We start from the raw sequence: 22,818 nt of genomic DNA, 5'->3' as shown, positions 1-22,818 counted from the left end.
CCAACTCTGATTCACTGGATGAAGACAGAGCAGTGTTGTAGCAGCATTTTTCATTAAAAAAAAACAGCATAGACCTGGTTTTGTTTTTATTAGTACGCCAACAAATAATTTATTTTATTTGTTTTCATTTTTGTGTGTGTGTGTGTAGATGTTCTTTTAAAAAAGCAAAAACTCTTTTCCAACTGTGAGTCTTACTGGCAGCATTCTGCCATTCATCACTTCATCTCCACAATTTCCATCACACTTTCAAGGCTATCTTAAAACAATCGTCAGGTGATCCAACAAACAGATTTTACTCAGTGATCATTGCTTTTGTTTTTACATGTGAAAGGAAGATCCCATTTGAACATGCTTCTGTTCAGCAAAAATATACTGCAGATTTGATCAGAAGTTACTGCAGTCTTGAGTTACAATGAATTCAAATTGTGGAAATGTTCTTCCAATGCTGGTGGTTTTGTTTGTTTGTTTGTTGTTTCTTTTGTACCAAATTGCCACGGTGTTTTCCCAGTCATTGTTCTTTCTTCAGCTGTGACGCAAAAACAATAATACAATTTGTGTTCTAAAATAATGACAAACCGCGATTGAAATGACTACATGGTGAAACAGCAAGAACAACAGACTATTAGGATAAAGAAAGACGAGTTGAGAGAAAAACTAAATAATATCAGAGATCAGTTTTTGCCATGTCAGCGTAACAAGAGTCAGGATGACATTTGCAAAGAAAAAAAAGACGTGGTCGAAAGATCAGGTCCACGTGTTATATGCAGGGTTCACAAATCAAAAAGCATTTAATGTTAAATTATGTCTTTAACAGAATCATGACTCACAAATTGGATTATTAATCCTCATGCAGTAGCATGCCAGAATGATGCTGATGAAGACATTTTAAATATTCAGCACTTCTATATGTGGACTGCAGAGAGGGAGTGATTAGGTTTCTATTTTAGATGACAGAGGATGGGTGGTCACTTCATCTGCAAAGTCCACGTCCTGTGAAACTTACCGCATGGATCACTTTCTTTTCAACAGTAGATGGTCAGACAGAAAAAAATGTGTCTGAGGCGCCACTTGTTCAGTGCTCAGTGTGTGCAGTACCGCTTTACCAACACAAGAGGGAAGCAAAGACAACTCTACCAACTCTGTGGCATCGAATGAGCCAGTGTCTACTTCAATACAGTCTGGTCAGTACAATACTCCAATTGGACAGCACCGACAATTGCCAAAGGTGCAGTTCTGCAGTTATGCCGTGACCACGCACTGCGATTGTCCATTTAAAAAGTTGAGTGCAAAGAGGAACACGTGACTGCACTTCTGGTAGATACGAGTTTATGCAATGAAATAAAAAGTAAACGTCTGAAAGCTCAACGCAATGCAATTTGAGAAAACACGTACAGATCGACAAAATACAAGCAAATTAAGAAAATATCTTCACAAATCTGACATCACAGATGCAGCGTTTATTTTTAAAAAAATGGAGCACGCAACTTTCTTCTGCTGCAAACATGGTGCTCAATTCATGACCTTTTTATTCAGCAACTTGTCTAACTTTGTAATAAAGTTAGTGTTGCTCAAAGTACAGTAAGCTTATATAGAGTTTGACGCACAATCGTACAGTATCACAGAGGGCAAGCCAGTAAAATAGCAGCTTTTTTTTACACTTTTTAAAATGTGACATTTCTATCTGTATTTGCTGAAACAGTCAGAGACACTGGGCTCAAACGAAGGATTCACCCCACAGCTGCTTCTACAATCCCGTTTCCCAAAAGGTTGGGATGCTGTGTAAAATGTAAATAAAAACAGAATGCAATGATTTGCAAATTGTAAAACCCATTGTTAATTGAAAATGGAATGAAGATCGCTTATCAAATTTTTAAACTGAAAAATGCTATTGTTTTATGAAAGATATGTGCTTATTTTAATTTTGATGCCAGCATTTTTTTTAAAAAGTTGTGACAGGGTGATGTTCACCACTGTGTTTCTTAACAACACTTTGTAAATGTTTGGGAACTGAGGAGACTCGTTTCTGGAGTTTTGAAAGTGAAATGTTGTCCCATTCCTGCCTGAGATAGGATTTCAGCTGCTCCACAGCTCAGGTTCTCCTTTGTTGTATTTTTGATTTCATGATGCTCCAAATGTTTTCAATAGGAGGCAGGTTGGTACTGCAGGCGGGCCAGTAGCATCGGTTCTGCTCCCCCCTTATGTGTTCCAGGTGATGCCAGTTCCCAGGTGACAGCGAGAGGATTGGGTTACACCTGGCAAAGAGGAAGGTGCACATTCCTCTCGCTTATTTTAAAAGTGGTTCTGTAGGAATGTGGAGGGGTGCACCCTCTCTTTTGCTTTGTTTTTTCTTTCTTTGTTTTGTTGTTCTAAATATATTTCATTTAATTAATTTTTCTATTTTGTTTGGCACGACCATTTTGTCCCAACCTCCCCCACATCCTGTCAACCTGTGTTCGACTATTAATGAACGGCTTTACTTTGCTACTGCTGCATTAACTCATTTACATGTTGGTTATTGTGTTGTTGTTCTCCTTAAATCCTACCAAGGAGACCTAACCAATCATAACCCTCCAGGGTAGGGTGTGGATGGCCATGGATTTTGAAATATCCTCTACAGCAAAGGTCCCCAACCACCGGGCTGTGAACCAGTACTGGGCCACACAGAAAGAATAAAAAACTTGTATTTATTTATTTTAATTGTATTTACATTAGCCTGCATGGTATTTTATTTTTGAAAAATTACCACTTCCGTCAACGCCTCTTTCTCTTTTTTTCATGCACCGATAAGCCCACAAGTTAGCCCTCGCAAAAATGAGCAGAAAACAAACGTATCTGGGGAGGTTCCTTATAAAGGGAGAAAGACCGAATGATGAGACAACAGAGAAAAACAAGACAAAAAAATAAATAAATAAACTTTGGGTGGGTTGGGGAATATCAATACCAATACCACTTATCTGAACTGATACTTATTGATATTCTTATCCAAAAAAAATTAAAATAAAGACATAACATAAAGATGAGACAAGATTCAATTGTTTTCAATTATGACTCATTTTCCTTCAACCTGCCCCTCAAGCGCCGAACTGAAAGCAACGAATGAGTAGATGACTTCCTTCCTTGATTTTTACGGTCGGGACACATTAGTTTTTAATGGTCTGCTCACAACAAGATGCTGAACACGGTCGGGGATCTGCCTAAGGAGCATTAAATGCATTAACTTGTCACATCATCTCTAATTCCCGTAGTATCTGAGTGTTACAGCTGTATAGTGTTATATAGAAGAAGAAAAGTACTGCGAGGGAAAGCAAAAGTAGTCCTGAAAAAACCTTCCCTTGTCATTTTCCATTAAATATTTATTTACATGATTTACAAATAATCATATTATTTTTCTTTACATTTTACACACCGTGCCAACTATTTTAGAAACAGGGTTGTACAAGTTCTACTCTGTCTTTGTCTCATGTTGTGCACATGTTCTAATGGAGATGCTTTTTTTTTATTGTTGACATTCATTGTTTTTTGTGCCTTTTACTATAACTTATAGTCACTCCATAAATAAACGTCATTTGATTTGAAGACGGTTTTAGTTTTGTATTTATGAAACCTTGTCCAACACACACACACACACACACACCGCACGCGCACACACAACATTAGATAAAGGAAGTGACCACTGAAAGTTGAAGTCTTGCGGTTCAGACTTCATTTTGGAGGCAGGGTGACTTTTAACAAAACTTGATTATTGTGTTACTGTCGGAGTCTCTTCCGGTGGTCGGAGGGAAGAATGAGCTGATCAGCTGGATAGATCTGTGGATTCAGAGGCTCCAGCTGATCAACTGCTCTGAACTCTGAAACTGCGTCACAGACGTTCAGAAGTCACAGATTCAAATCGGGAACAAAATCCCCATCGAGTCCTTCTTCTCGTTCTGTTCTCACTGTGTTCACTGTAAACTTTTGGATGTGGCCACTGAAGATCAAAAAGGAGCCGCAGATCGTGAAGTGACCGCGTTAACGGTTCCCTCGCTGTGCATATAAACTACTGTCATTAGTCCAATATTATTATTGTTATATTACTTTTATGTTGTTATAAAATACTCACAATACAACCTAGTGTGTGTCTAGACTGTCATAATTTAGCCCTCCCCATGTACTCAGGTCTTTCATAAAAAAATGTGTTTTTATCTGTCATTTCCCTAAATGACGGAAAAAAAATTGATCGATGACAACTTGCATTGAACATGCAACAAATGACCCCCCCCCCCCCCCACACACACACACACACACACACACGCACACACACGCGCGCGCGCGCACGCACGTTAGATAAGGGAGTGCCTCGCGAAAGTGAAACTATGAAGTTCAACCTCCATTTTGAGTCGACAGAGCAAGCGGGAGAAAGCTGAACATGAGGCAGGGTGAGTTTGAACAGAATATGATGATTATGTTACTGTCGGAGTCTCTTCCGGTGGTCGAAGGGAAGAATGAGCTGATCAGTTGGATTCAGAGGCTCCAACTGCAACTGCTCTGAACTCTGAAACTGCGTCACAGACAGAAGTCAGATTCGAATGAATACCGTGTGATTGTCGTTGCTCCTGAAGTAGTGTAGTTACGGTAAAGTCCTGCTGCAGCCAATAGATGGTATATTTACAAGAGACACGTGAGTCTTTGTTTAACGTCACCCGCAGGATGGAGGAATATCTATTTTCAAAATAAAATACCCTGTGACACTCCGTTTGTATAACACCACACCACTACAGTAGTGTCCACCTTCTGTAAATACATACACTACACGTATTTATTTATCTATTTAATTAAAAATAGGCCGAAGACAACATATCAAATGTTGAAACTGAGAAATGGTATTGTTTTATTTAAAATATATGTTCATTTTGAATTTGAAGGCAGCAACACATCTCAAAAAGTTGTGACGGGGTCAACAAAAGACTGGAAAAGTTGTGTAACGTTAAAAAAAAACACCTGGTGGAGCATTTGACAACTAATTATGTTACCTGGCAACAGATCAGTAACATGATTGTGTATAAAAAGATCATTTCCGAATGATGTTCCTCATAGTACAACTACAAAGAATTAGTGGATTTCATCGTCTACGGTTCATAATATAATTAAAAGATTCAGAGAATCTGGAGAAATCTCTGAACAGAAGGGACAAGGCTGAAAACCAATATTGGATGGTGGTGATCTTCAGGCAGCACTGCATTAAAACAGACACTATTCTATGATGAAAATCACTGCATGGGCTCAGGAACACTTGTGAAAACCATCATCTGTGAACACAGTTCATCGCTGCGTCCACAAATGCAGGTTAAAACTCTCCAAAGAAGAAACCAGATAGAAACATGATCCAGAAACACCGCCGCCTTCTCTGGACCGAGATCACTGAAGATGGACTGAGGTGAGGTGGACAACTGTCCTGAGGTCTGATGGATCACAATCTGAGATTCTGTTTGGAAATCATGGACGCTGCATCCTCCAGGTAAAAGAGGAGAGGGACCATCCAGCTTGTTATCAGCGCTCAGTTAAAAAGCCAGCATCTGTGACGGTACAGGGATGCATTAGTACACATGACATGGGTAGCTTGAACATCTGGAAGGAAGCATTAATGCTGAATGATATATTCAGGTTTTGGAGCAACATATGCTGCCATCCAGACAACGTCTCTTTCAGGGAAGGTCTTGTTTATTTCAGCAGAACAACGTCCAACCACATTCTGCACGTATTCCAACAGCATGGCTCCGTTGTAGAAGAGTCCGCTGATAAACTGACATCCTGTAGTCCAGACCTGTCAATCATTGAAAACATTTGGAGCATCGTGAAATGAAAAATACGACAAAGGAAACCCTGAACTGTTGCAGCTGAAATCCTATGTCAGCCTAGAATGGGACAATATTTAAAAACTCCAGAAACTGGTCTCTCAGTTCCTAAACGTTTACAGAGTGTTGTTAAAAGAAGAGCTGATGCAGTTCAGTGGTGAACATGACCCTGTCCCAACTTTTTAGAAACGTGTTGCTGCCATCAGATTCAAAATGAGAATTTATGAATAAATATGGTCATGATAACGGTCCAAATGAGGTTGTGAGTAGTTTTTAGTCAGATGACCGCCGCCTCTAAATCACCTTACATCTCCAGAAACAGGGAAACCAGACTTCCTCTGGTTTCTGATGATGTTGGTGTTCTGAGCTCACAGTCAAGTGTTGCTGCTTTCCTTCTCAGACTGACTGAAGATGAGTGTTTTAATGGAGGAAGAGGAGGACCGAGAGGAGTCTCCAGGATCCATCTGTCTGTCCATGAAGAGTGATCGGTCCAAAGATGATCCTCCAATCTTCAGTGGTGAACCAGGACCTTCAGACTCACAGTAAGAGACTTTTGTTTGTACCGGTTCATATTCGGGGCACCACTTTCTGTTAATTACAAAGACTCAAGATTTACATTTTATATATTAAAAATGTGATCAGTCAACATAGTCTGAAACGTGAGTTCTACATTCAGGGATTTTCTTTTAATATCTTCCAGGAAATACACAAAAACAAGTGCTTTGTCGAAATAAGGATATTTATTGAACAATATTTACACCAAGAATAAACTATATGAATATATATTGTAGTGTATGGATCATGGATGTGATGAACAGGATTTCTGAGCTAACAGTGAATAATAGTTATTAATGATAATAATAATAATAATAGATTATTAATAACGGAGCTAGTTCCTGATGAAAATGAGAGATTATGAATTTAGAATTGGATAAATTTAGCTATCAGAAATCAACTCAATGGATCAAAGTGCTCAGATAGATTCTGTCTACTGGAGGGTGGTCCCATCTTTACTGGAGGGTGGTCCCATCTTTACTGCGGACCTCCATGCAGATGTCAGGGCCTGAGACAACAGAAAAAACTCAAAAGAGATAAAGCTACATCAGGCAATCTGTGGGTTCAAGATCTTTTGTGCTTGACAGAAGGAAGCAGCTCATTTAGCTAAAAGTAAAGCAGAGCTGGTGGAATGGAAACATATACCAAGTTTTCACATTTTCATTTTTTTGATTGTAAACTATAGTATTCGTAATCACTAGTGCAGTTTCCATTCATCATAGTCTGATTGGCAGCATGATTCCTGGCTTGTGGTATTGCTGTGTAGCTTTCTGTTAAGAGAGTGAAGTTTCAACAGGATGAAGAACAGCCATCAGTCCTCGTTATCAGTCACTACACAGTCTCTGGTCTGTCCTCTGTCCTCCGTCCTCTTTAGCAAAGTTTTCCCAGTTAAATGTTACGTTAACGAATTTGAACTCAACAGCCTCACATTTCTACTTTCATTCGCTACTCCAGTTTCAGTCAGATCTTCACAGATGTGCTACCTCGGGTCTGTCCCTCTCTGTGTCCCAAATGCTGCCCGGTATTTTATATTCTCCCTTCTGCTCGCTCAAACTTGTTACTACCGTAGTTTGAGTGCTGATTTGACTTCGGCACTCAAAAGTGAAAGTGCAGCCTCAGGCTTATCAAAACGTCTGATCAAGGCAGACCCAAAGTAAAATGAAAACTGTTTTTTAACCATTTGTAGTAGAAGTATGAGTTTGGTCTCGTTTGAAAGGAAACACTCTGAAGTTTTGTCCCCAACAGTCAGAGTGTTACTGGCACTGACTTATACAAGTTTGAACACACTAAAATAGAAGATTTTTTTTATTCTTGCCTGAATATTTTTGTAAAAAGTTCCTGTAAATGACTGAAGCTATGAGGTATTAGCTGGAAAACACAATGAGGCTACAGTATAAAGTCTGACCTCATCCAGATTGAAAGATGATAACAATAATACAGAAAAATAATGTTTTACACATGTTCTTTTCAGTGTATGTCCAGGCATTTCCAAAGAAGATGGAGACATACCGAGTAATATGGTGGAAAATGTAATTTATATAAAGAAAGAACAGATCAAACTATTTACAATAACACATATGAGTACTATAAAGTTTATAAAAGGTCCATCTGGCATCGTTTTCATGATAAAACTCTTAAAAATCAGCTATCCAAACGTATTTCTGCCCAAACACACGGGAAGAGAGTGGAGGATTACCATCTTGACAGCCAGAGTTAGGAAGCTGGAAGAATCGCCCCTTAAAGACAAATATCCTCTGTTCAGAATCTCATTGGTTATACAAAGCGGCAATCATTGCCAAAGTAGCTTGTGATTGGATGCAGATGTACTGCAGATGTGCATGTATATACATGAAAGATTGGCCCAAGCTGGTATCGAACCTGCGTAATGTTTTGGAGAAGCCTTCTACACAAGGTCACACCAATACAGAGAGAGAGGAAATAAAATGGAATAACATGCAAGAAACAGTGGCCACAACGTGGTATCAAACCAGAAATTTCTGGCGAAGAGTTCTAGTCGTCATGTGGCATGCTTCTAAATCACTTGACGATCACATCATACTTATGCAGACATGGACACTTTCGACACAAAATGTTCCTGCTAACATTGTGAAAGAAAACATAAATCAGAAATGGTCTTCTGCTGCCCCCCTCTGGATTGTAACAGTAACTGAGGTTTGCTGCATTACCTGTCAGCATGTAGGAATGAACAGCCTTACCTATAAGTTGGCTTGTGATCTTGTATTTTTGCTTCAGTTTCATGGCACAATATAGTAATATTGTATTATAAGAGAAAACTTTTAAAGGGTATAATTACATATGAATGTATGAACATTTGCTAGTTTTGATCAGGACGGATTTTGTTTAAAAAATAAACTCTATGAAAATGTTATCTATACATATTTTATGTCATGTTTTGAAGCAGATAACTTTTTCCTCTTAGTTACTAGTTTATTTCAAAGTGATGCACAATGGTTGAAAAGCTTAAAAGTTAGAACAAAGTAAAAATCAGAATAAACGATAGACAGCAGAACAGAGCTGATGACTAAACTTTCTACAGCTGCATCATACAGAAGACAGAGACACTGGCAAACAGGGGATCTCTCTTCTCACTAAGAAGTACTTTTAAAGTCAAAACTGGACCTTTTATCTCCAAAATGAGCAAACTGTGAGCATCTCACAACCTGGCCATACAGATGTGTGCATTTTTTATATTCTTGGTGCACAAATCAGGATTTCATCATGAATTTAAAAAGCTGTAATTTCTGCTGTTGAATGAAGTTCCAGCTGTGATTTTTGTATGGCAGTGAATGGCAGAGTGGAAGAGGTTCCTGTCATTGAGGCGTTTTCTGAACAAAGTGGAAGTCTGTTGGTTAAGACCGGCCCACTGTGTGGAAGAAGAGCCTTTTTCCTACATTAGTTGAAGAAATGATGCCTGTAGAGTGAAAATTATGGCCCTGGTCTCCAGTTGGAGAGAAAATTCTCTAAAGACTTCTTGAGCTGTCAACTCTAGAAGACACAATACACACCCATTATAAACCAAAAACTGGTCCAAAAACATAATCATACATCAAGTATGGTTTTGAGAAAACTAAAAATGAAATCAAAAAGCCTGGAAATAAACCAGTGGCAAAGATTTTATGGAAAATGCTTAATATTTTCATATTTACAACGCCTATCCAAATGAAAAGTAAATGCACCATTGTCCCGAAAGAGCTGAACATTTTGATAGTTTGATTGTTTCTGTAGCTGTAAGTGAGCGAACTGTAGCAGCATTTACACTAATAAAGGTTCAAAGATAAAAATAACCCGGCACAGAAACAATTGTGTTCGGTCCCGATGTGGCTTGAACCCTGATGATGAACAAAAACAGCAACCAGAAGCACCACTGCTCTGTGTCACAGCTTTTTCGAGCTCCTCTCAAATTTTTTGTAACCCAGGCTTCTATCAGAGCGACTGGAAAACAGTGAAGGACACCTGTCTGTGGTGGGATGTTCATGCTGTGAAGTAACTTCAGCAATCAAAGTGTTTGTATCCATAGAAAACTGCAGGCAGATCACAGTGTTTAATAAGACAGAGAGAGCAGTTCATGAGTTTCTGAACACAGGACAGTGGAAATAGAAGGAAGCATCATCTTCATCACAGACCGAATGCTGAATTCAAACAGAAAAGTAGCTTCACTTTCACTGTCCTCTGTGTCCTCTGAGCTTCTGACAGACATGTTAAATCCTGATTTTAACAACAATCAGCAAAATATTTTCGTGATCATGAAATGTGTTTACAGGAGGGGTGTGACGAAGAGGAGGAATGTCTCTGAGGACCAGCAGCTGTCCTGCTGTGTTCTGTGTAAGGACGTCCTGAAGGATCCTGTCTCCACCAGCTGTGGAAGGAAACATCATGTTCTACCAAGAAGACCTGCAGCGGTGCAGTCTGGACGTCACAGAGGCCTCGGTGCACTCAGGAGTTTGTACAGAGATCTTCAAGAGAGAGTGTGTGATCTTCTGTAGTCTACTGCTTTGTTCATCTGAGCGTTCAGGAGTTTCTGGCTGCAGTCTACATGTTCCACTGTAAAACCACCAGGAACACAGAGGTGCTGCAGCGCTTCCTGGGAGAAGACTACAAAGACTCATCTCTGGATGACTTCCTGTTGAAAGCCATGGAAAAATCCCTCCAAAGTCAGAATGGTCACCTGGACCTGTTTGTTCGCTTCCTTCATGGCCTCATTCTGAAGTCCAACCGGAGACTCTTAGGAAGCCTGCTGGATCAGAAAGAGAGTGGTCCAGAGATCATCCAGAGAGCCACCAAGTATCTGAAGGAAATGAACAGTTATGACATCTCTCCAGACAGAAGCATCAACATATTCCACTGTCTGATGGAGATGAACAACCTCTCAGTCCATCAGGAGATCCAAGACTTCCTCAAGTCAGAGAACAGATCAAAGAAGAAACTCTCTGAGATCCACTGCTCAGGTCTGGCCTCCATGCTGCAGATGTCAGAGGAGGTTCTGGATGAGTTTGACCTGGAGAAGTACAACACATCAGATGAGGGACAACTGAGACTGATCCCAGCTGTGAGGAACTGCAGGACGGCTCGGTAAGTCCACATGTGATCATTAATGTTATCAGTCAGATCAGTAGTTTGGTTCTTCACAGACACACAGGATGTATTTCTTTAGTTTAAACAGCTGACCGGTCAGTTGTGTTGTTTAAAAAGCTGTGATGATTCAAATGATGATCAAACTGTTCTTCTGTTGATTTACAGGTATTTTTACATGATTTCTGAACCTTTCTTTTCTCAGTACATCATTAGTTGGGATGTTCCAGTCGGACCGATCCATCCGTTTTGAATTGATGGGTATTGATGACACTGAGCTGTATTCAATTCAATTTTATTTATATAGCACCAAATCACAACACAGGTTATTTCATGGCATTTAACCCATTAAAGTTCTTCCAGCAAGACTTTACAATATTTTACAGAAAAAAACAACAATTCAACAATTACCACATAGGTTAGAAAAACTCCTCTTAACAGAAAGAAACCTCTGACAGAACCAGGCTCAGCGGTGGGCGGAGCATCTGCCTCGACCGGTTGGGGTGTGAGAGGAGAGCAGAGAGAGAAAAGGACAGCATAGAGATACAAGAGAAGAACTGTTGGTGGAGACGACAAGCGCAGAGCAGAGACATGCAGCTCCATGACGGGACATCTGGAAAAGAAAGAACAGAAACTACGCGAGCGAGTGAACTGAATGGAGGCAACAGACAATAAGCAAAAACTATGGGAGAGAGAAAGCATGAAGTTAATGAGATGTGATGGTGAGACATGAGTTATAGAGAGTGAAAGAGTGAGAAGAAAGAAGCTCAGTGCGTAACGAGGTCCCCCAGCAGCCTCGGCCTATAACAGCATAACTGTAGGATGGTTCAGGTCTACCTAAGCAGCCCTAACTATAAGCTTTATCAAAAAGGAACGTTTTGAGTCTAACCTTAAAGCTAGAGAGGGTTTCTGCCCCTCGAACACAAACTGGGAGCTGGTTCCACAGGAGAGGAGCCTGAAAACTGAAGCTCTGCCTCCCATTCCACTTCTGGAAACGCTAGGATCCACAAGTAGACCAGCGAGAGAGAAGATCTCTGTCAGGATGATGACAACAAGGAATTACAATAATCCAGCTTGAAAGTAACAAATGCTTGAATGAGTTTTTCTGCATCACGCTGACGAAGGATTTTCCTGATTTTATTAATATTACGTAGATGAAAGAAGGCAGTTCTGGAGATTTGCTTTTATACGGTGTCTAAAGGACAAATCCTCATCAAAGATGACTTCAAGGTTCCTCACAGTGGTTCTGGAGGCCAGAACAATGTCATCAAAAGTAACTAAGTGATTACAGAAAGAGTTTCTGAGGTGTTTAGGACCAAGTACAATAACTTCCGTTTTGCCTGAATTTAGAAGCAGGAAGTTTTTGGTCATCCAGGCCTTTATGTCTTTCAGACACTCTTTAAGTTTTACTCACTGATTTGTTTCAGCTGGTTTTATAGAAAGATATAGCTGAGTGTCATCTGCATAACAATGGAAGTTTATGCAGTGCTTCCTGATGACATCTCCTAATGGAAGCATGTACAAAGTGATTCAGCTCTGATCCTTTGTGTTACGTCAGCTGTCACATGGTGTCATGAACAGAGAGCTCAGTTTGTGTCAGGATGGAGAGCTGAACTCTGACATGTGGAGACGTGAAGGCTGTCAACCCGAAAGCTGGTGAAATCTTCACTGGACCCTCTGCAATTTACGTACCAACCTCAGGTGGGAGTGGACGATGCCATCATCTACCTGCTGCAACGAGCTCAGTCTCACCTGGATGGAACCGGTGACTCTGTGAGAATCACTTTCTTTGATTTCTCCAGTGCATTTAACACCACCCAACCACTGCTGCTGAGTGAGAAGCTGCGGGTGGTGGGGGTGGACACGTCCACCGTCTCCTGGATCACTGACTACCTGACAGACAGACCACAGTTTGTCCGTCTGGGCAGTGTGCTGTCTGATACGGTGGTCAGTGTTACTGGAGCTCCACAGGGAACTGTTAGGAAAAATAGTAACTCATTGTCAGTGTGTAAATTAAGTTACTGTTATGTGTAAAAAGTTTCCGTTAGTCTATGTAGATAACTGTAGCTGAAAGGTCACTACTACATACACAAACCACGAGTTCCTCTCTTGCAACAAAGGAACTGGCTTATCTAGTTTAGCACACACATTGATTAAAAGCAAACATACTCATATAGGGTGCAAAGAGCATTGAACCCCTATGCACTCACGGTACACAACATGTGACCTTATCTATAGTAATGAAATCACGTGATGTTTTGTAACCCCATACATACAATAAAAGGAGCAAAGAGGGAAGTCTGATTCGGAGTTGGCTGATGCCAGGTGAAGAGCTTACAACTCTAAGACCCTGCACGGACTTCCCTTGCTGCAAGTAAAACTCAGATTTGGGTCCAAGCCTTGTTTTGTCTGACTGTGGGTTTGATTCTTATCCTATCAGCGCTATGTTACGGTTCTGAACTAACAGGAACTGTTCTGTCTCCCTTCCTGTTCACCTTATACACCACTGACTTCCAGTACAACTCAGGGTCATGTCACCTGCAGAAATTCTCTGATGACTCTGCAGTGGTCGGGTGTATAAGGAATGGACGGGAGGAGGAGTACAGGGCAGTAGTGGAGGACTTTGTGGAGTAGGCTGTTAGAAATCAGCTATTTCTGAACGTGGCCAAGACCAGAGAGATGGTGGTCGACTTCAGGAGGAAGACGACGGCTCCACAACCGCTGAGAGTTCTGGGAGAGGAGGTGGACATGGTTGAGGAGTACAAGTACCTGGGTGTCTCCATGACAACAGACTGAACTGGAAGACCAACATCAACAAACTATTATCCATATTGGATAACCCTGACCACCCTCTCCACCACTTACTGCAGGGACAGCGGAGCACGTTCTCCAATAGACTCATCCAGCTACTGTCACAAGGACCGATACAGGAGATCATTCCTGCCCACTGCAATCAGACTATACAATAAATCACCTCTGGTTGTTTGTTTGTTTTATTTTAATTCATTGCATTATTGTTTTGCTTTGTTTTGTTTAGTTTAATTTAATATTATTCTATTTTTTAAAATATTTTTTACTACCTTTATTTTTTTATCATTTTTATTGCTTTGCCCTGTATGTGGTGCTGTACCATTAAAAAATTCCCTTTGAGGAATTAATAAAGTATCTATCTATCTATCTATCTATCTATCTATCTATCTATCTATCTATCTATCTATCTATCTATCTATCTATCTATCTATCTATCTATCTATCTATCTATCTATCTATCTATCTATCTATCTATCTATCTATCTATCTGTCTGTCTGTCTGTCTGTCTGTCTGTCTGTCTGTCTGTCTGTCTGTCTATCTATCTAATAATATTAAAAAGAAAGCATCACAACAGCTTGTAACATCTGTGATGCAGCATCAATAATAACAGAGAGATCTTCAGGGGAAGCCGGTCTCTCCAGATACAACCCCATTGCCTAAAAAGTTGGGACACTGTAAAATGTAAATAAGAACAGAAGAACCGGTCGAGGCAGATGTTCTCCACCTCTGGTTCTGGTTCTGTTGGTGGCTCTTCCTGTTAAAGGGTTTTTCCTTCCAGCTGTCGCTCATGTTAAACTGTTGGGTTCCTCTCTGGGATGTTCTGCGGGATGTTCTGTTTTACTGTGTTAAAGAGCCCTGAGATGAATAAAGTTCTGATTTGGTGTTAAATAAATCAAACTGAATTGTTTATAACGCTGATTGCTGCTTTTATAATAACACACTTTTGTTATTCTCTCATCACAGATTAATACGATGTGGACTCTCAGAGACTCACTGTGAAGTCGTGGCCTCAGCTCTGAAGTCCTACCCCTCCCACCTGACACATCTGGACCTGAGTTACAACGACCTGAAGGATTCAGGAGTGAAGCTGCTGGCTGCTGGCCTGGAGAGTCCGAACTGTCGACTGGAGACTCTGAGGTCAGTTCACTGCTGCTGCTGCAGTTCTTCTCTGTTCATGTGTCACACTTTAGTTCATGTTGGAGATTTCTGAGCACAAATAAACTTCAGGTATAAACTTCAGAACTTTCAGAAAAGTCCTGATGAGCTTCAGACCTTCAGACTGAAACTGAAACCAAATAATAAAGCGTCTGCATGTTTGTCTGAGCACACAGGTTCACACATGTTTGAATACAACACTCACATGTCCATATGGACATGAAAAGACCTGTCAGCAGTCCTCCCTCCTGTCCACTCTGTCTGGGAAGAAATCCTCTGATCACCTGACTCCAGCGGTACCAGATGGACGACATCATCCACAGCCATGTTGTGTGTGAACATGTAAAGCTGACAGTGATCCGTGTCCTCAGCAGTCTGATCACAGATCCAGTCGCTGTGTTTCCTGTGTGAGCTGCAGTGGAGGGACAGGAAGTCAAAGAACCAACGTTGTTCTCAGTCGTCTGTCCCTCTGCTGGGTTTGTGATGGATTTCATCCATGCAGAGAAAATCAGTGAAGAGTTACTGAAACTGAAGTTACATGGAATCTTTGACTGGAGTTTGGAAGTAACTGATGATGTTTGTAGAAGACCGACATGATGATGATCCACAGTCACAGATCACAGAGGACAGACTTACTCTTTAAAGGAAAAACTGATGTTACATTTTTATCTCCATCTTTTATTCTTTATTCAGATTGAGGGGTTGCAATATGTCAGAGACCAGCTGTGATTCTCTGGTCTCAGCTCTGAAGTCCAAACCCTCCCATCTGAAACATCTGGACCTGAGAGACAACAAACTACAGGATTCAGGAAAAACGCAGCTGCGTGGTTTTCTGGAGAGTCCAGAATGTAGACTGGAGACTCTGGAGTAAGTTTACTGTCTGTTACTGTTGTAGATCTTCTCTGTTTAATCAGCAGCTGCAGCTCATTCATGTCTCATGTTCATGACTGCAGACTGACGTCAGTAGAGGGTTTCTGACAGGAAGTAGAGAGACGGTGGTTCTCATCTATCACATCTGATCTCAGACTGTTTGTTCTCTCATTTCAATCTTGAACAGCTGATAACTTTCATCTGTGTCACAGATCTGAGATCAGTCTGACTGCAGCCTGCACATCACAGAACAAGTATTACATTATGGGGTGGCACGGTGGTGCAGTGGTTAGCATTGTCGCCTCACAGCAAAAAGGTTCCGGGTTCGAATCCGGTCCTGGGCCTTTCTGTGCGGAGTTTGCATGTTCTCCCTGTGCTTGCGTGGGTTCTCTCCAGGTTCTCCGGCTTCCTCCCATCATCCAAAAACATGCACCTCAGGTCAGGTTACCTGGCGCCGCGCTAGTGGCAGCCTGCTGCAGCAGTTCCCCCCTGAGAGCCCCCCTGCTGTAGCGAAGAAGATTTTTATTTCCCCTTGGGGATTAATAGAGTGAAATAAAAATTAGTAACCATGTTGGACCTGCTGGAGTCCAGTAATTATGACTCAGCAGTTTGTTTCCTCAAACCGTGTGCAGGTTTGTGAGCTTGGAGCTTTTAGCATGTTGTCTCCAACATGTTAACATGAGAGCTATAAGGAAGCAGGCTGCTGCTGCTCTGAACAGGACTGAAGTTCTGCTGCTCTTTATTCTGATGTGCTGCATCACTGACTGACAGCTGATGGAGGGAGTCTCTGCAGACACTCAGTTCTCACCTCTGTTCTCTCTGCTTCTCTCTACAGATGGTGGTGATGATGTGTGTGAAGGAGAACAGGACTGATGATCAGAGAGGTTGAAGCAGCAGCAGGTGTACAGAGACTCTGACTGGGCCGGGAGGATGATGATGATCTGATGATGTCCATTGTTAAATCTGTGTGTGGTGTTTTTTGTGTTTGGTAACAAGGGAGGCAGAGTGGTGCAGTGTTTAGCATTGTCGCCTCACAATAAAAAAGTTGTGGGTTCGAATCCGGGCCTATCCCTTTTTGTTGAGGAGTTTGCATATTCTCCCTGTGGTTGCGTGGGTTCTCTCCAGGTACTCCGGCTTCCTCTCACCATCCAAAGACATGCATCTCAGATTAATTGGTGGTTCTACAAATTGCGCTTAGGCGTGAATGGTCTTTGTTTCTGTCTGTCTCTATGTGTGGGCCCTGTGATGGACTGGCAACAAGTCCAGGTGAACCCTGCCTTCGCCCAAAGTGAGCTGGGATAGGCTCCAGCCCCCCCGTGATCCTGTTCAGGATAAAGCACATCAGATGTATCGTCTCACCACGCTGGACGTATGTCACACGTTTCGTGAGGTTTCAAGCATCCCTTGACCTTAAACATCAACTTCCTGTGTCACGGTGAGACATCCAACTTTGCCGCATCGTCACGGCGACGCCCATTGACAAAGTCGAACGAATGTCTCAATATATCATCAACTACATGTTTAGGTTATTGTGACCCGACTTTACGTTTATGTGATCAATCAGCTCAACGTAGAATGGGAAAGTATGAAAAGTGTAATTTCCAGTGGCCAACAGGGGGCGCTATGACTATGAGCAAATATTACCACATTGTGTCTTCAGGGTGGGGCTGTTATCATACCTGTGATGTTTGGAGAAGGTCGGTCCATGTACATAAGATTTAAAGCAACTCGTAGTTTCATGGCGAGACGCTCAAAATGGCTGCCTCTTACGGGCGCACACATCGACGAAAACAAATTATTTTAAGAAGATTTAATCCCAAACATGTTTTCTATCCATAGAACCTAAATTCAAGTCAGCCCGACAAAATCCCTAGGAGGAGTTTGACAAAGTACAACGTGTCAGAATCGCCCAAAATGGCAACTAAATTCAAAATGGTGGACTTCCTGTCGAGTTGACGTAATGGTGCAATGTAACTTTTTTGTGCGTCTAGGTGTCCACCGGATTTCGTGAATTTAGGTAAATGTGGCCGCCGGGGCATCTCGTTCGCTCTCGAACCATTTGGCCGCGCCCACTTGCGACTCCACTAGAATATGAAATTTTTCTCCAGGAGACATATGTGTATTCACTTTCATGAGTTTTTGAATATGATAAACCCTCCAAAAAGGCAAATCACTTTACGTAAGAATAAGAACGACCAAGAAAAAGAACATCTTTACGAAATACAATAGGGCTTTCGCACCGATTCTCGGTGCTCGGGCCCTAATAAGACTGAAAGATGAACACTGAAATGACTCTGTAAGAGTGAACTGGATGCACTCCAGCATACACCTCTCTTGTTGTTTCCATGCAGTGTAGCTCTCAGAGGAAAACATGTTCTAGAATTACCAGCAGAAAATGTTTACTTGCTCATTTCTGGTCAGCACTACTCTGCAGGATTTGAAGATACCCTCGTGTTTTCATGCCAGTTAAATCACAATGTGGATTTCTTGAACATTGTGTACAGAGGAGAAGAATGCATCCATGTGTGATAAGCTCAGGGGTTTGTTATTGTCAGGCTGATCTGTAGAGCAATGTGAGAGAAAGTTGAAAGGATTACTAATAGATGGAATGGATTAGGAGCCACCATGCTCTGTGCTGATGAAGACTCCACTGTCATAACAGAGGGATCATGTTGGATGCTGTCATCGAGCAGACCCTCCTGTCCTCAACGAGCTTGAACCAGAGCCACGTTAGTCATCATGCTGCCTGTACATCAAATGGATTCCAGGCCTCTGAAGCAGGCACAGCCCTCTGACCTTCTCCTGGATCCAGTCAGGATTAGGATATACACGGCTGCATGAACACTTTCAGACCTCCCACACCTCCAATTATTTCTGCCTGCGTGACTGTTGAATGTTAATAGAAAACTTAGAGTCTGTAAAAAAAGTTTTTGGCACAGATGCTGTTGCAAGAAACAACATTTTGACTTCTCTTCTATCAAATAGTGCAGTTCTGTAGAACAAATGGAAATGTATCCATATTTTAAAGTAATGTTAAGCTTAGATATTACTGTGATACTTTTTTACTTTGGACAACTATGTGAATCTTAATGTTCAAGTTTTGGAACTTAATTTTTCTCAAAAGTGTCACAGTTCGCCCTGAAGTTAATTTACTTTTCTGTTGTTTTCAGTTTTGATGTGGGGCAGGTTGACAAGGAGGACAAGACACCCCTGAAATCACCTACTGATTGTCATTATTGTCACATATTTTCAGCATATAATTCAGTTCATGACACCATGGTATCTGTTTTAATAACTTTATTTACAGTGTGAACAACCATCTCAGTGTACAGAACGTCTTTTATAAGTTTTCTCCTTGGTTGCTTTGTCAAGGCTCACCACTCCTGTGTGGTCCATCTCAAACCTTGTGTCCTTCAGACAGAAGGAGAAAATAAATTTAACATTCTAAGTGCTTAAAGTTGGACCAGAGTTCAGTTTCTCTGGCATTAGATTTCAGGAGGATGAGAAATTGATCAAAATAGATTAGATATTGTTTTTAATTTGCTTGTGTTACTGTCACTGTGAGGCTGTCCTCTTTGAATTGCAACAGAATTACAGTATTCTTGGAAAGTTTTCTAAAGGCCCAGTTGATTATGTGCTGCTACACCTTTGCTGCATATTCTGTAAACGTAATGTAAGGAACAGCCCAAAGGGGACTGATTTGTACCTGCCCTAATGAAGGCCTTAGAGTCATGAGTTTTTACTGTGATTGAATAGCCATTAAAGGCTTTTTAATTAATCACCTTCTTGAGTGCTTCAGATTTTGTCAAGTTTTCAACTCAAACGGTTTGATCCCCAGAATTTAGAGCACCAGAGGGACAACAACTCACAAACCCGAGCAGCACTTCGCACTGACAGTTTTTGACACTGTACAGATATTATTCTGTTTGAAACATTAATTTTACCTTTTAAAATTGTTCTTATTTTATTAGGTCTGGGATAGTGATATATATTACATCAGAAATTACAGTCTACTGATTTCTGGGTTGAGGGATCTACAGTATATAGACACACAACCCTGACCAATATAAAATACATTTAAATACAGATAATATGGAGCAGAGGCATTGTTTTATATAAACTTTAATGGGGATATTTGTCATGAAATGTATCAAACCAAGCCATGACTTACGTCATATTTAGCTTGTTTACCTTTGAAACAACCACTATTAGTCCATCAAACTTTCTAAATAAACAATAGTGCCCACGTTTTTTGTAAATAAGATGCCCAGTGTGGCTAATTGATGTGTTTTTAATTTATTTTTACAACAAAGGAGCTCTATGGCACAGATATATATATAAATATATGTATATATAATAATATATAAAGAGAATAGGATCAATTGTACGATCGTTGGTCAGGAATTCTTGGCAGTAAGAAAAATATAGAAAATCACCAGCCTTTAACCAAACTTTTTTTTATGGCTTTTTCTGGCATACAACTTCACAGTGTTGCCTCAATGTACATTAAGCCTACAACCCCGTTTACAAAAAATCGGGATGCTGTGTAAAATGTAATCAAAAACAGAATGCAATGATGATTAGCAAATTAGTTCAACCCATATTCAATTGCAAGTAGACCAAAGACAACATATCAAATGTTGAAACAGACTTTTTTTTTTTTTAAATTTATAAAAATATATATGCTTATTTTGAATTTGAAGACAGCAACATGTTTCAAAAAAGTTGGGACAGGGTCATGTTTACCACTGTGCTGCATCACTTGTTCTTTTAACAACAGTCTGTAAATGTTTGGGACCTTTGGAGACCAGAGACGTGTACAAAGCAAGTTCAACATACCCAGGCTTTCTTTGTTTGAGCTGGCTCAACAAAGCAGCAAATTGCAATCAGATAATGTATATTTATGACAGTGATTATCTTTCCTTGCTTTCTGCTTTAGATCCTGAATGCATTCACATAAATGAGGGCGTGTGCAGCATCATTTCTCTCTTCTTTTGTTAAAAGAAAAAAACGTAATGATCATGCAGTCAGGAAGAGTATAATGGAGAGTTACAATGAGAACAAGACAATTATAACGGCAAAAATCAACCCTTGTGCTGCAAGCAGAGCGAGAGAGGAATGCTGGCAGAAGATTGCAGATCAAGTAAATTTGTACGTTAATATACATTTATTTCACCACTTAATGCATTTTCAGGGCCTCCCATATTCAGGGCCTCTTCAACTTGAAACTTGATGCAGCAGAATTAATGTTGGCCTAAACTCATGAAGTGTATTTGGGTCTTTTGGAAAAGAAAATGTCATTAGTGTTTAGGTTTTAATAGGTTTTAATGTTTTATTTCTATCTTTTTTTATATGGTGACATTGTGGTGACCATTTATGGTTAATATATCATTGACATCGTTCAGGAAAGACTCTTAGGCCAATGGAGACAATTAAAACGGGATTTGATGACCCCAAAGGTCATCTCTATCCTGACCCTACATTTTCCGAGGGCCACATTAAAACGCCTCTGTGCTGGTGTCTGTGGGTCAGGATAGAGGTCAGGTACCACGTGCACAGGTAGCGTCTGTCTCCCACTATCAGTCCATCATAATGACCCGATAAGTAGGTATGGGGAAATTACTTCATCAGTGTCACAATTAAACAAACAATAGAATTAATGGTATGTATCTGTTATACTTCACTCAAACCTCACCCAGTAATGAAACCTGGAAAATGCGGGAGTCACTTCGCCTCCACACATGTGACCATCAGACAATCAGCTGGTGGTCACAGGTCATCTGCAAAGGCATTTCAGGTTAAGTTCACAATGAAAAGACAAAAAACAAAGCAGTGTTTCATTGTGTACCTGCATGCTATGTGCCACCAATCACCCGACAAAAATTTGTAGCAAACAGTTTCCTGAACATTGATACTATAAAAGGACTTTCTGTTCACAAAGTCACCCTCATGTTCCCTTAAGGCTCCACTTATTGAGATATCATACTGATTATTTATACAGTGAATTATTAATGTAGCTATGCTACCTGTGATTTTGTAAAACGCTTCTTTCACAGTAAGCGTGGGCAAATGACCAGGAAACACTACAAACATATTCAGTAGTTCAGTGAGTGCAACCTACAACCTTGCAAATAGCACGACATACTGTATTCTTGTTCAGTTTTTCTGCTTCACCAACTTCAGATGCATACGGATTGCAGTGGCAAAAAAACACAGCGATAAGCACACTGACTGTGTAACTGTAAGCGCAGAGCTTCTTTTAGTCCCATTACCAACATATGGATCCAGCAGTTTGCATATATAACATATAAAATCCCTCAACTGAGACTCTATAGCATTCATAGAGAATATCGTCCGTAAATGCGAGCGGATCACTCCGGTCTCTAAAAGCTCTCTTCCTCCAAAGACAGCTTCTCACAATTTGGGCACCAAGGTCCACGGGATTTTCTAAGAACAATGATGACATTTTCAAAGGAGGTGTTTCGAGATAGGGCGGTGCTTTTATAGGCAATTAAGCTGAAACTTGAAACACGGAGCCATCTTCTTACAAATCTAGCCATCTTAAAGAGAGCCACCTTCGTTAAACTGACAACCCCGGCTTTACCTCACTAACCTACTAATCTCACTTCCTCTAACACCCCTTAGTTTCTGGAGTTTTGAAACTTAAATGTTGTCCGATTCTTTCCTGATATAGGATTTTGGCTGCTTAACAATTCAATTGTCGTAACATTTTGAATAACAGGTCTGGACAACAGGCAGGCCTGTTTTGCATCTGGACTCTTCTACCACGGAGCCATGCTGTTGGACTACGTGCAGAATGTGGTTGGACATTGTTCTGCTGAAATAAACAAGACCTCCCCTGAAAGAGACGTTGTCTGGATGGCAGCATATGTTGCTCTAAAACCTGGATATATCATTCAGCATTAATGCTTCCTTCCAGATGTACAAGCTACCCATGCCATGTGCACTAATGCAGCCTCATATCAGCATGGATGCCTGCTTTTG

The 22,818-nt window shown here is 40.7% G+C and overlaps 1 pseudogene; it reads left to right on the top strand.

Annotated features, from left to right (window-relative positions):
- Positions 1 to 4,315: 4,315 nt before the first annotated feature.
- On the top strand, positions 4,316 to 16,797 carry LOC138631298 (NLR family CARD domain-containing protein 3-like; annotated as a pseudogene).
- The last annotated feature ends 6,021 nt before the right edge of the window (positions 16,798 to 22,818 follow it).

Source organism: Brachyistius frenatus, unplaced genomic scaffold, assembly GCF_029030835.1.
Source record: "Brachyistius frenatus isolate BFR_SWC_R1_liver_20210118 unplaced genomic scaffold, ASM2903083v1 Contig_152, whole genome shotgun sequence".
Lineage (NCBI taxonomy): Eukaryota > Metazoa > Chordata > Actinopteri > Embiotocidae > Brachyistius > Brachyistius frenatus.
Note: the sequence above shows the minus strand (reverse complement) of the source record. Positions and strands in the feature narration are given on the sequence as shown.